Here is a 12,091-nt window from a genome sequence, read left to right as displayed (position 1 = left end):
CCTGAGGGAATTTTCGTGTTGTTCAACGTCAGTTTGGCCGTATTATTTTTGCGGGGATACCAAATTCAGACATCGCGGCAAAAAAAGGAGCTCCTTTTCGTGCTGTAAAAGCAGCTTTGAAATCGACAAATTCACGGGTTTTTTCCCAAGATTTGGCGAAAAGGGCGAATATCTGGTCGGTTGTCGATTTCCCAGGTCAAAACCCACCCGAAAAGGTCAATCGGTTTGTTAAAGGTGGGTTTTAATTTTTTTCACACAATCCTCAATGAACCTTATAGGGATTTTGGGAAAGGTAACCCACGGTAGTTGGCGCAGTTTTGGGGTTTTTCCCTTTTTATGGGGGGGCCCCATGCCCCAAATTAATCGTTGGGCATTTTTCCCCGGGCCATATTTTCCCGGCTGATGCATGCACCTTTCAGTTTTTTTGGGTTTTGGGAAAAAACTCGGGCCGGCAATCCCCCGGCCCCTGCCCTTTTTTGGGTTTCTTCAGGCGGGCAATTGCTTTCGAACTTCTTCTGGTCGGGTAAGGGAACTCTCCCTCCTTTCGTCTCGTTTGGGGGAATCGGGTTTCCTTCCCCTTGGTGTTGCCGTTCACTGCCATTCAGCGGGCCCTGGAAAGTTTTCCCCTCCATAATTTAATTCCCCTGGGCATCAGTAACAAAGATCACCTTTGGGGGTTCTACAAAAAATTACGCCCCGGTCTTGAAACCTTCCGTAAGTCGCCGCTTTTTTTCGGGGGGTTTTCGGGGCATTACCCCTTGGGAGCTTATAAAATTTCTATTACCATTTCAGCCTCTTTTTTTTCCCTGTCTACAAATTTCTCGCTTCCCTCTTCAACCCCTTTATCTACCCCATCCCGCACGTGTATTGGTCATCGTAACTTGCGGGGTGGGCAGCCTGTTTTCCCCCCCCTTTCCGCCCGGCACCCCCTCGTTTTCCATTATTTTTTTCATTTTCCCAAAAACCAATGGTTTCGATTTAAGCTCCCCAAGGATTTTGGAAATTCCGTCCCAATTCCCTTATACCGACTTGTTGGGTGCTCCCCGAGAGCAGGGGTGCAAGCCAGAAAAAATCGTTCGGCTGTCTGTTGTGATTGCCTTCTCGACGTGGGAACCCTTTCCCCCTTTGTTTGGGGGGCCCCTTTTCACCACCGGGTGCGAATTTTAGCTCCAAAAGATAGTGGCCCAAAGTCGATTTGGACCTGGGAAACCCCGAAATCTAAAACACGGGAAAGACGTTCTTCCGTCCCCGATCGATCTGGATGGTGTTTTTCGATCCGGGGGCACCCCAGGAAAACCCCGAGGGAATCTTCTTATGCTGGAATCTAAATTACAGAAAACCCTTTAAAGGGGATGTTTCGTCGTGGGGCCAAATTTTCCCAAACCGTAGTGCCAAAAAACCCTTTTTTTCCCCCCTGGCGTTAAATCCCCCGGAGGGTTTTGCCCATCTGGCCCAAAAAACCCTTCATGGCGCGCTCAAGCCCCCCAAAAGGCATTTTTGGGTCACATCGTCATTCTCTTCCGTCGGGGCGTTGGCGCAGATCAGTGATATGTTGAAAACCTCCTTTGGGGGCCGGATTGGGGTTAGACTTTCCCAATTCCCGCAGTGAATGATTAGTACTCCGACGGAGTCTCTCTCCCCCCCAAAATCCTCCAAAAACTTGCCTCCAATGGCCCTGGTAAATGCCCGGGGCCCCTCTCTCTCTGTTTTCCCGTCCATCGCTTTTCTTGGACGGCGGTGATGTCAGCCTTTTTTTTTCGAGGACATAAAAGGCTGGGGGGCGGCATTTTGGGGACCGGACATTCCAGGTCCTTCCCCCAATTTTAGTCCCCTTTTTTGTTTTCCTGGTCGTCATCAAAAGGGGGTTTTCATCCGGGGCTGGTTTAAACTCTTCCCCTGGGGGGTTTTTTTCTGGGGGTCCCAAACCCCGCCACAACCCTTTGGGAATGTTTCCCTTCTCCTTTAGCTCGCCTTCGAACGGATGTTCTTAGGCTACCCAAGAGGATACTTGGTCAAAGACCGGAAGTAGTGAGCTGCTTGAGCCATGTGTAAAAGAATCGTTTCTGGCCATTCCCAAGTGAATGGCGGTCAGAGAACTTTCCTCACTTGCGTGAACTTCTACACATGACTCCATCCTCCAAACAATGAGAATAGTAAGTTTTTTTTTTGTTCTTCGAGAGAAGACTACTTCTCAATTGCCTACTCAGTCCGAAGTAGCACCTAGTGGCAAGAGTTATTCTGCGTTGGATTTCCATTCTGGGATTGTTGGTGTTGCTGATACTCATTCCAAGGTGCACGAAATTATCTAAAACTTCAAAGTTATGACTATCAACAGTGACATGAAAGCCTAGTCGCGAGTGGGACGACTGTTTGTTTGACGATAGGAGATATTTCGTCTTGCCCTCGTTCACTGCCAGACAAATTTGCTTTGCTTCCTTATCTAGAATGGAGAAAGTAGAACTAAAGGCGCGGGTGTTGCGGCAATGGTATCAATATCATCGGCTTACGCCAGCAGCTGTACACTATTATAAAAGATTGTACCTGCTCGATTGAGTTCTGCAGCTCGAATTATTTTCTCCAGAAGTAGGTCTGAAACCTCATTTGGTATCGAACGGCTCGGAGCGGTCCTTCCGGATCTTGACGGAGCTTTTGATGTTGCTTAACGTCAAACTTACACAGCCGCATTAGTTTTGTGGGGATACTAAATTCGGACAACGCGGCATAAAGGCAGTTCCTTTTCGTGCTGTCAAAGGCAGTTTTGAAATCGACGAAGAGGTAGTGAGTGTCGATTCTCTTTTCACGGGTCTTTTCCAAGATTTGGCGCATGGTAAATATTTGGTCAGGTCCAAAGCTACACTGATAAGCTCCAATCAGTTTGTTGACGTAGGGCTTAAATCTTTCTCACAATACGCTCGAAAGAACATTATATGCAGGGCTTAGGAGACTTATCCCACGGTAGTTGGCGCAGACTGAGGAGTCTCCCTTTTTGTGGATTAGACAGAGCATGCTCCTTATCAGTTCTTCACCGCCGTGTTTAAAAGCTCGGCCGGCAATCCGTCGATCCCCGCCGCCTTTTTGTTCTTCAGACGGGTAATTGCTATTCGAACTTCTTCATGGCCGGGCAATGGAACGTCTGCTCCATCGTCATCGATTGGGTAATCGGGTTCGCCTTCTCCTGGCGTTATACTTTCACTGCCATTCAGCAGGCTGGATAAGTAGTTCCTCCATGATTTTAGAATGCTCTAAGCAGCGGTCACTGGATCACCTTTGGGGGTTCTACAAGAGTATGCTCCGGTCTTGAAACCTTCTGATAGCCGCCGCAGTTTTTCGTAAAATTTTCGAGCATTATCCTCTGGGTAACGTCCGGTGTGTTTAACGTGGGTACCAGCTGATGACAGCCTTACCCGATGGCGCTCAAAAGCACAGCGGATCAAATCAATGCGTTGATCAGCGCACTGAAAATGCTAGGCACTCTCAGTACAATTGGCAGTGTGGAATGGGCACACTAACCACCTGGGTCGGGTTCGGGTCGGGTTCGAGGCCCATCTAAAACCTCTGCCGTGCTTTGAATCCGGCACCCGCTCTAAATCACCACCCTCGCTATTGTGTGGTTTTCCGTATGCTAAGGTGGTTTTAAAAGCAGAAATTACCTCTCAAATTTGTGATGTCTGAAGACAAAGGTGTGTTTGGTTAGTTAGTTTCAATTTTTTGAAGAAATTTGGAATTATGTTAGTTAAATAGAATGGAGGAAGTATTCCAAAGGCGTTATTATAAATATAAGTATTTGCCGGTTACAATAAATATGTAACTTACGGTCTTTGTATATTTTACTTCCTATTGAGTATGAGTAAAAAGAAATATACATATTTATGTTAATATAATTTGGACAAGATTTTATTTGTAAATATGTATGTATGTGTGCTGCAACTGCTCCAAAGTTGTTCGTTCACATTTTGAATTAATATACATGCACCATATTTAATAAATTTGCGAACTTACTTACTTTTCTTGTGTCTCCATTTCTTTATTTTTTGTCTTGTTTGTTTTTGTAAAACAACTGGTTCACAGCAAAGTACTTTTCGACCCATGTGGTGAGTGTTTTGTGCTTTTCTCTCGTGAGGTTTGAGCAAGAATAACTTCACAAAATAAACCTCACAAACCAGTTGTGTAGTTTTCTCAGAATAGGGCTGATAGTTTTGAGAAAAACGAATTTGAGATTTTATACTTAACCTATGGGCAATTTTTATTTTACTGCTCTTAACTCCTTAAGTTATTTATTTTGAAGTCAAGCACTATATACAGTGCGCGAAATAATTATATGGGACAATACTTCAATGCAATAATATTCTGTTTATTTGACCGCTCTATTTTGTAGCTGGGTACATTTGTAGTGGCCTTACTTAACATAACGGTATGAACAGTTACTTGTAAGTAATGTTGGTGTCAATTTTTGATAAATTTCGGATTAGCTAAAGCGAAATAAGTTTATGGAACAGTTATGGCGCGATTAGATGCAGATCGGTTGAAAATTGAGTGACCATATACGTGTTTGTTTGTGTATTTATATTAAAGAAGGTAAGTATTCGCATAAATAAATTTAATGCCTGCCTTGAATCAGTTTTTATACAGAAATGCCACGCGGTACCAAACTCATTATTAAAGAGTAGTTCCAAATACTGGCATGCACAGAAACTGGAACGAAAAATTGCAACGAGATTGAAAAAAATAAGAATACGATTATAAACTTACTAAGAGATCCCAAAAACTATGGTAAAACACCTCGAACAGGCCGACTATCTTTAATAAAAGAAAGGGAAGTTCGACCAATCAGGCGTTTGGCGTTTAATAAGATCTAAGCCCCTCGCAAATTCTTTGCTAATTGTCTCTTTCAGTCACTACTCGACGTGTTCAACAAATCCTGAAAGCAGATAACATCATTCGATATGAAAGGAGATGCGCTAAACCTAGACTTTTGCAAAGATACAGGTTGGCGCAACTTCAATTTGCAGAAAAGTATCTTTTATGGGACACCTTGTGGCAATCCGTCATATTTAGTTACAACAAAAAGCATAATTTAGATGGGCCCGACGGTTTTCAATACCACTATCGTGATATTAGTCGTAAGAAAGAAACCCGACTCGCTCGGCTTTCGGCTTTATGAGCGCATTATAGGAAAGCACTTTGTTGTCTAGGCTAAATTTAGAGTTTTTATTTAAAAGTCAATTTAAATTTGCAGCTCTAATCTTCATACATGCTATTTTACTAGATATGTGTTTTCTCCACTTGAGCCTTCTATCTAGGTGAACACCAAGATATGTTACTTCGTTCGCTTGGGGTACTAAAATATTATTTATTTTTACTGTCGGGCACATTTTGGTCCAAGCGAAAATGTAACATGCTAACACTTCTGTTCATTCACATTTATACGCCAGTTGGCTAGCAATTCTTCGACAGAACTTAAATGCTCCGCTAATATTCTTGATGCTAAAATGTGGCACACTACTACGGCTCACTATAGCTGTGTCATCCGCAAAAGTTAAAGGTAATACATTGTTAGCTGTTGGAGGATCTGCTGTATATATGATGTATAGAGTTGGGGCTAAAACGCTGCCCTGTGGTACACCAGCCCTTATCTGTCTTTCATCAGATATGAAATCTCCTACTTTCACCATAAATTGTCTATTATTTAAATAAGACTCCAATGTTTTATACAATTTTAAAGGTAGAATTTTTTTAGTCTTATATAAAAGACCTTCGTGCCACTTCTTATCAAACGCCTGAGCTACATCTAGAAATATTTCTGAACAGTACTCCCTGTGCTCAAATGCTTTCCTTATTTCGTTAGTAATTCTATTTACTTGCTCTATTGTGCCATGTTTCGCACGAAATCCGAATTGATGCATGTATTGTATTATTTTCGTGGAGGAAAGGAGACATCTTTGATAGCAATACTTTAGAAAGAAAAGATTTTTCCATGAAATCAGATAGTATCCGAAACTAAGAATTGCATTGAAGAGCAAAGAGAGCACTTCTACAGCAATAATTGGTAACTCAATTAGCATTTTTAGGGAAGTATTATCATGTCCCTGCGAATTTTTGGGATTAAGTTCTTTGATGATACCAATATTTTCAGAAGGTGAAGTCTTAAAAGACTCGAGCGACTCTTTAGCTGTGTTAGGTAAGATTCACAGCTTAAAGTTGTTCTTTGGCAAATTAGGGTGAAATACCGTTTCTAGGTGATTTGCAAAACAATTAGCCTTTTCCTCGTCACTTCGAGCCCAATTTCCACCCAAGTCTCGTATAGGCATGTGGAGTCAATTGGTGGCTTCATGGACTTTTGGGCTTTCCAAAGAGAATTTTGCTTGTTTGAATTTGGACACAGTTTCTTTATATACATTTCAGTGTTCAATTCTTCCCCACGTTTAAGCGCTTTTTTAATTTGTACAGCAGATTTTAATTAAAGCTGAGTGGAAGGGGAACGATTTATCTGCCATTCACGTCTTGGCCGCCTTTTTTCATTTACAAGCTTTCCTATTTCTCTATTAGTGATTTTTCTGAGACCAAGCGGCTTATAGTTTTTGTTTGGTGTTGCTAAGACAGCTGCCCTGGGTATTGTATCATTGATTTCTCTTATGCTTTCGTCAATATCTTCCTGTATTTGTTTTGTACTCAGTATTAATGTGGCTACTGAAGTATATTTTTATATTTTAGCCAATTCGTTTTATTAGAAGTTAGATCCACTTTTGGATTAAGGGGGTATTCTACTCTGGGAGCATGAATGTCAGGTAATTTTTAAAGTGTCGTAAAAAAAAGGCAATTAATATTTTTACTATCCATTTTTTTATGGTGTTTTTATTGATATCTCAAGAATACAGAAAAAAAAATTTACAAAAAAATATTAAAAATGAAAATAATTAGAGAGGGGAGAGACAAGTGTGAAAAAAATGGCGCATCCTGGTGACATTGATCCTGACTCTCCTGGTGGTCTGAAAAAAAAAAAAATCAAAAGAAATTCTTAATCAGTAAGGATGCTGTTATAGTCCCTACCTCAGGGAACCCGAAAAATTTTTTTTTTGGAAAATGGCGACTGCCTGAAAATAAATATAATTTTTTGCGCTTTTTTTTTGAAATTCCTGATTTTTTTTTAAATATTAAAAACAAAAATTTTGACACGATGCTTATAGGAACGACAAAGGATAATATAAAGAAGGTTCACACAAAATTTCAAGTAAATCGGTTGTATAGGTTTTGAGATAATGCCGGTACCGTGTGGAAAAAAGTAGTTTCGAGAAAAACGCGTTTAAAAAATTCGATACGGCCGAACCGGGCTAGGTACTGCGTCACTAAAGTAACTGTAGCTCTTAAAATAATTTTAATTTTTAAAAATCCTTTCGAAGATATGTTCTAAACTTTAAATATATGAAAAAAAATCGAATTTTTCAAAATTCTAGAGTAGAATACCCCTTAAGGAATATGGGTTGTTCACATAACTTAATTAGTACAGGAGAGTGATCAGAAGATAGATTAGTACATGTTTCAGCTGTTATGTGCGATTTATCTATATTTTTGATTACAGCAAAGTCAATTAAATCTGGTATTTTCTTACGATCACTAGGCCAATATGTCGGCTTACCAGGAGATATTATTTCATGGATATTGTGCCTATTTATGACAGTTTGATACAGCTGTCGTCCTTTCGGATTAATAAGACGTTAGCCCCAGTACGTGTGTTTTGCGTTGTAATCTCCACCTGCAAGAAATCTTTGACCTAGTGTTCCAAAAAAGTCTTTAAATTCGATGTATGTAATTTTAAAACGAGGTGGACAGTATGTAGCCGTAAGGTTTAAGTCACAATCCCGATTTTTTAGTGATATTGTTGTAGCTTGTAACTGTGGTGTAGCATGAGATTCTAGGGCATAGTGGTTTAAACGATTTCTAAGCAACACTGCCGTGCCACCATGCGCTTTTCCATCTGGATTATTTGTGACATAGAGTCTAAATCCCGGTATATTGAAATTATTTTTATTTGTTAAATGAGTTTCTGATATAAGCATTACATCTATATTTTTTTCAGACAGAAATCTAATAATCTCGAATTTATGTTGGTTAACACCGTTAGCATTCCATATACATATGTTTAGTAAGCTCATTTTTTACTTAATAAATTTTGCAGCATTTGATTTTGTGATTTTATTAAATCTTGGATCATGTTTTGCATGGTAGACACAAATTGTGTCATACACTGTGTAAGATTTTTAATCATAGTTTCAATACCTCCATTTGGAGGATTTTGCGGCAGTTGCATTTGCACAGTGTTGTCTTTCACCACATTTGCATAGCTTCCTTGCATATTATTATTGTTAGAAGTAAGAGGATTCGAACTTTTATCTGCGGTTGCTATAATTTCATTTCAACCCCTGTAGTTAGCAGTGGATAAGATAAGGAAAAAATTTAAAAGGTCATTAAAAAAACTGACACATACGAACGCCAAACCCTTTGAGGGTTTTACTATACTGACCTAGTACCATCACCCTGACTTGGAATTTCTCATCCCCCAGACAATAATCCCAAAAATGTGTGGAACAGTGTAATTATTTCCCTCACTGTACATATGTACATATTTGTTTAAATTTGAAAGTTTGATTCGGCTATGTGTATAATAACGTCTTTGAAAAATAATATACTCTTCTTATGTTTCTTTGTTAAACTAAATTCTGAAGGATATGTTTTGTCCAAACCATAATACAACAAAAACTAGTCTATTCAATAACTGTTATGTTCAGGTCACAGTAATAAATAAATAAAACGTATTTGTTCATATTTAAACAACGAAATTGAATGAATATACCATCAGCCTTATCACGCAATCACCGATTGTCGTCGGTTTTAATTTTTTCAGCTGAGGGAGGCTATTAGCATGGAGTGGGTAAAGACGTCGATATTTCAATGGCTCAGTCAACATTTTGTTGCATCTTAAAAGATGTATTGGGATTGCTTCAGTCCCATTTGTGCCCTCAGTGGATAAACCTTGAGTTAAGTAACGATGAAAAAAGAGAAGCAGAAAGGTATTTCCAGCCGCGATTTTGTGTGTAGACGCGACACATATTAAAATCGTTGCTCCGACTAAAGATAAGTTTCTCTATTATAACCACAAAGGATACTTTAGTATAGTAGTGATTGAAACACTTCGCTTTTGGGTATTATACATACATACATATACGAGGTGTGTTCAAAAAGTATCGCGAATTTTGAATTTTCGCGGGTTATGTATATTCGAATTTTTTGTGGCGTTATGTTGGTACTCATGTCTCTCACTTATGCCGACAAGCTCGGCCATTTTGAATGTTCATTTAATTGTTGATAGCTGCTTTGCTTGCACGTGTTTTGGATCGTCTTCGATTTTTACCTATTCAGAAAAATGGCTCAAAGAACCTGTATCAAATTTTGTGTGAAAAACGAAATTAAGTGCGCGGATGCATTTCGAATGTTGACTGTGGCATACGGAGAAGCTACCTTGGACCGAAGCAACGTTTATTGGTGGTACAAAATGTTCTCAGAAGGCCGAGAAGATGTGAACGACGAAGAGCGTGCCGGACGCCCGAGCACTTCAACAACAGACGAAAAAATTAATGAAGTGGAGAAAATGGTATTGGCCAATCGTCGAATCACCGTTAGAGAAGTTGCTGAGGACCTAAACATATCGATTGGCAATTTATGCGCAATTTGCTCGAAGCAATCCGCCAGAAACGCCCGGATTTGTGGAAGAACAAAAATTGGCTTTTGCACCACGATAACGCCCCTGCTCACACATCGTTGCTTGTGCGCGACTTTTTGGCCAAAAACAACACACTAATGATGCCGCAGCCACCGTATTCCCCAGATCTGGCTCCCTGTGACTTTTTCTTGTTCCCTAAACTGAAGAGGCCCATCAGAGGACGACATTACGCTTCTCTTGACGAGATAAAGACGGCATCGAAGGAGGAGCTGAAGAAGATAAAAAAAATGATTTTTTGAAGTGCTTCGAAGATTGAAAAAACCGTTGGCACAAGTGTATAATATCTCATGGGGATTACTTTGAAGGGGACAAAATAGATATTCATGAATAAATAAATAATTTTTGAAAAAACACAAAATTCGTGATACTTTTTGAACACACCGTATGTTACAAAAATTCCCAAAACGCCTTAAAAATTTTCAAACATCAAAATCGTGTTGTATTTGTACAGGAGATGCTGGATATGCCCTAGAACCATGGTTATTGACACCATTCCATACCCCTCCCTTAGGAAGCCCAGAAGAGAAATATAACAAAATACTGCAAAAGCGAGAAATATTGTAGAAGGAACAATAGGTGTTTTTAAAAATCGATTTAGATGTCTTCTGGGTGCTCGTGAGCTTCACTACGAGCCATGGAAGGCATCTCAAATTGTTAATATTGCGGCAGCGTTACATAACGTTTGTATTCACTATCGCGATGATGATATTTTAGAAAATAATTCGAAGCCAAATATTTTTACAGAAAATATTGAAATTTTTTTATTAAATTATAATGATGTAGCTTCACAAATCAGAGAAGCTATATGTGCAACACTTACACGAATATGATATCTTAAATAAATATTAAATCAAAATATTTTTAGTTTTATAGTATTTATTTAATAAATTTATTTTTGATATAGCTTGCAATTTTCTTTTCCTCTACTTCTAACATTTGCTGTTTTATGGAATTCTTAGCAGCTATAAAATTCTCCATAGCTATGTTGTGCCTTTCAATTTCTTCCACTTCCGCTTTTTTCAAATCGTTTTGCTATTCCATTGCTCTGCCTAGTCGTCGTCCAACTTATCGAGAACCTTTTTCTGAAACTCGTTTTGAATTGAAAGTTGTTCTTTTATTAATTTGGCTGTACATGTATCACCTAGGTACGTCTAGGCAATGCTGGATTGCAGGTCACTTATGGCATTGATACATCGGCCAACGTCGGCTGCCATCGGTAATCCCATGCTCACTGTATTTTTAATTCCACTTGTACTCGTCTCTAATGCCGTTAGTATAATCACCGCTTCCTTCAATTCGTTGAAATGGTGCTGCCTATTTCTGCCGCCACCTTTTTATTTTCGACCAATTTTCTTTTTATGTAGGCCTTCCAGTCAAGCAATAGCTAATAAAAAATAAGTCAAACAAGTTTTAAATTTATATTAGTTTATATTACCTTCTTCCAGCTGGAAATATCCTTGATCGGCGGACCAACACTGTTGAGTTCCTGGGCCATATTATTCCAAAAAGCTACCGCTTCTTCTTTAGGGCACTTATTTTACTGGTAACAAATATGTTATAGTTTGAATTCAATAGAAATTTACATTTTCCTTTTTTTAAATTTATTTCTCCGCTAGCAAAAACTTGTATAAAAATTCCGATAAAATTCAAAATTTAAGGTTCCGAGTGAATTCAGTGAATGCCACTCCACAAATTTCGAACTTACGTTCGAAATTGATCGATTTTACATCTACGATGGATTGCGTGAGGGGCTGAATATATATTAAGAATATCGTATGAGATTTAATTAATTTAATTGATTTTGTATACGTTAACATTTATTTTTCATTGATCTTTTATTACTTAGTAATTACGATAATTTTGGCTTTTCTTTCCTGTCATCCACAGGTGGAAAGTGGTGGTGCGAGAGTGGCGCAAGTTTCAGTCAGAAATTTTTGTTTTGAATATCTGATAGTAAACAGTTGGCACTGGATGAAAAATATATAAGTTTCATTTGAATTAATAAAGAATTGAATGGAAAAATGTATTAAATTATTAACCGTTCCAACATAAATAAAGTGTTAAAGATTGAATTAAAGCCAATTTTCAAATTTAATTTAAATAAATTAAGAATACAAAATTTGTCAACAACATCAACTTTTGGAAAAACTTGCTGGAATCCATGTATATTACAACCATAAAACGACAAATAACGCGAACTTCATCGACTTGTTATAAACCGGTGCACGATAAAAATATCGAATAATCGTTGTGCTATTTAGATTACATTTATGTAAGTATCTGTGGTACGAAAACTCTATTAAGTGCTGGACGTTT

At 38.7% G+C, this 12,091-nt stretch overlaps 1 protein-coding gene across 10 annotated transcripts in view; it reads left to right on the top strand.

Moving 5' to 3' along the window:
* Positions 1-12,091, top strand: part of LOC126766162 (transcriptional activator protein Pur-alpha) — a 90,381-nt gene that overhangs the window by 37,094 nt on the left and 41,196 nt on the right. For 8 of the 10 annotated variants that reach the window (XM_050484037.1, XM_050484043.1, XM_050484040.1 and 5 more), the window contains exon 2: positions 11,663-12,047. The exons of 1 other annotated variant lie outside the window; for it this stretch is intronic. The gene's annotated coding sequence lies outside the window, so the exon portion shown is untranslated. Of the gene's footprint in view, positions 1-11,220; positions 11,319-11,391; positions 11,549-11,662; positions 12,048-12,091 lie in introns of all 10 variants that reach the window. One more of the 10 variants, XM_050484036.1, reaches the window with a different exon arrangement.

Source organism: Bactrocera neohumeralis, unplaced genomic scaffold, assembly GCF_024586455.1.
Source record: "Bactrocera neohumeralis isolate Rockhampton unplaced genomic scaffold, APGP_CSIRO_Bneo_wtdbg2-racon-allhic-juicebox.fasta_v2 cluster11, whole genome shotgun sequence".
Lineage (NCBI taxonomy): Eukaryota > Metazoa > Arthropoda > Insecta > Diptera > Tephritidae > Bactrocera > Bactrocera neohumeralis.
Note: the sequence above shows the minus strand (reverse complement) of the source record. Positions and strands in the feature narration are given on the sequence as shown.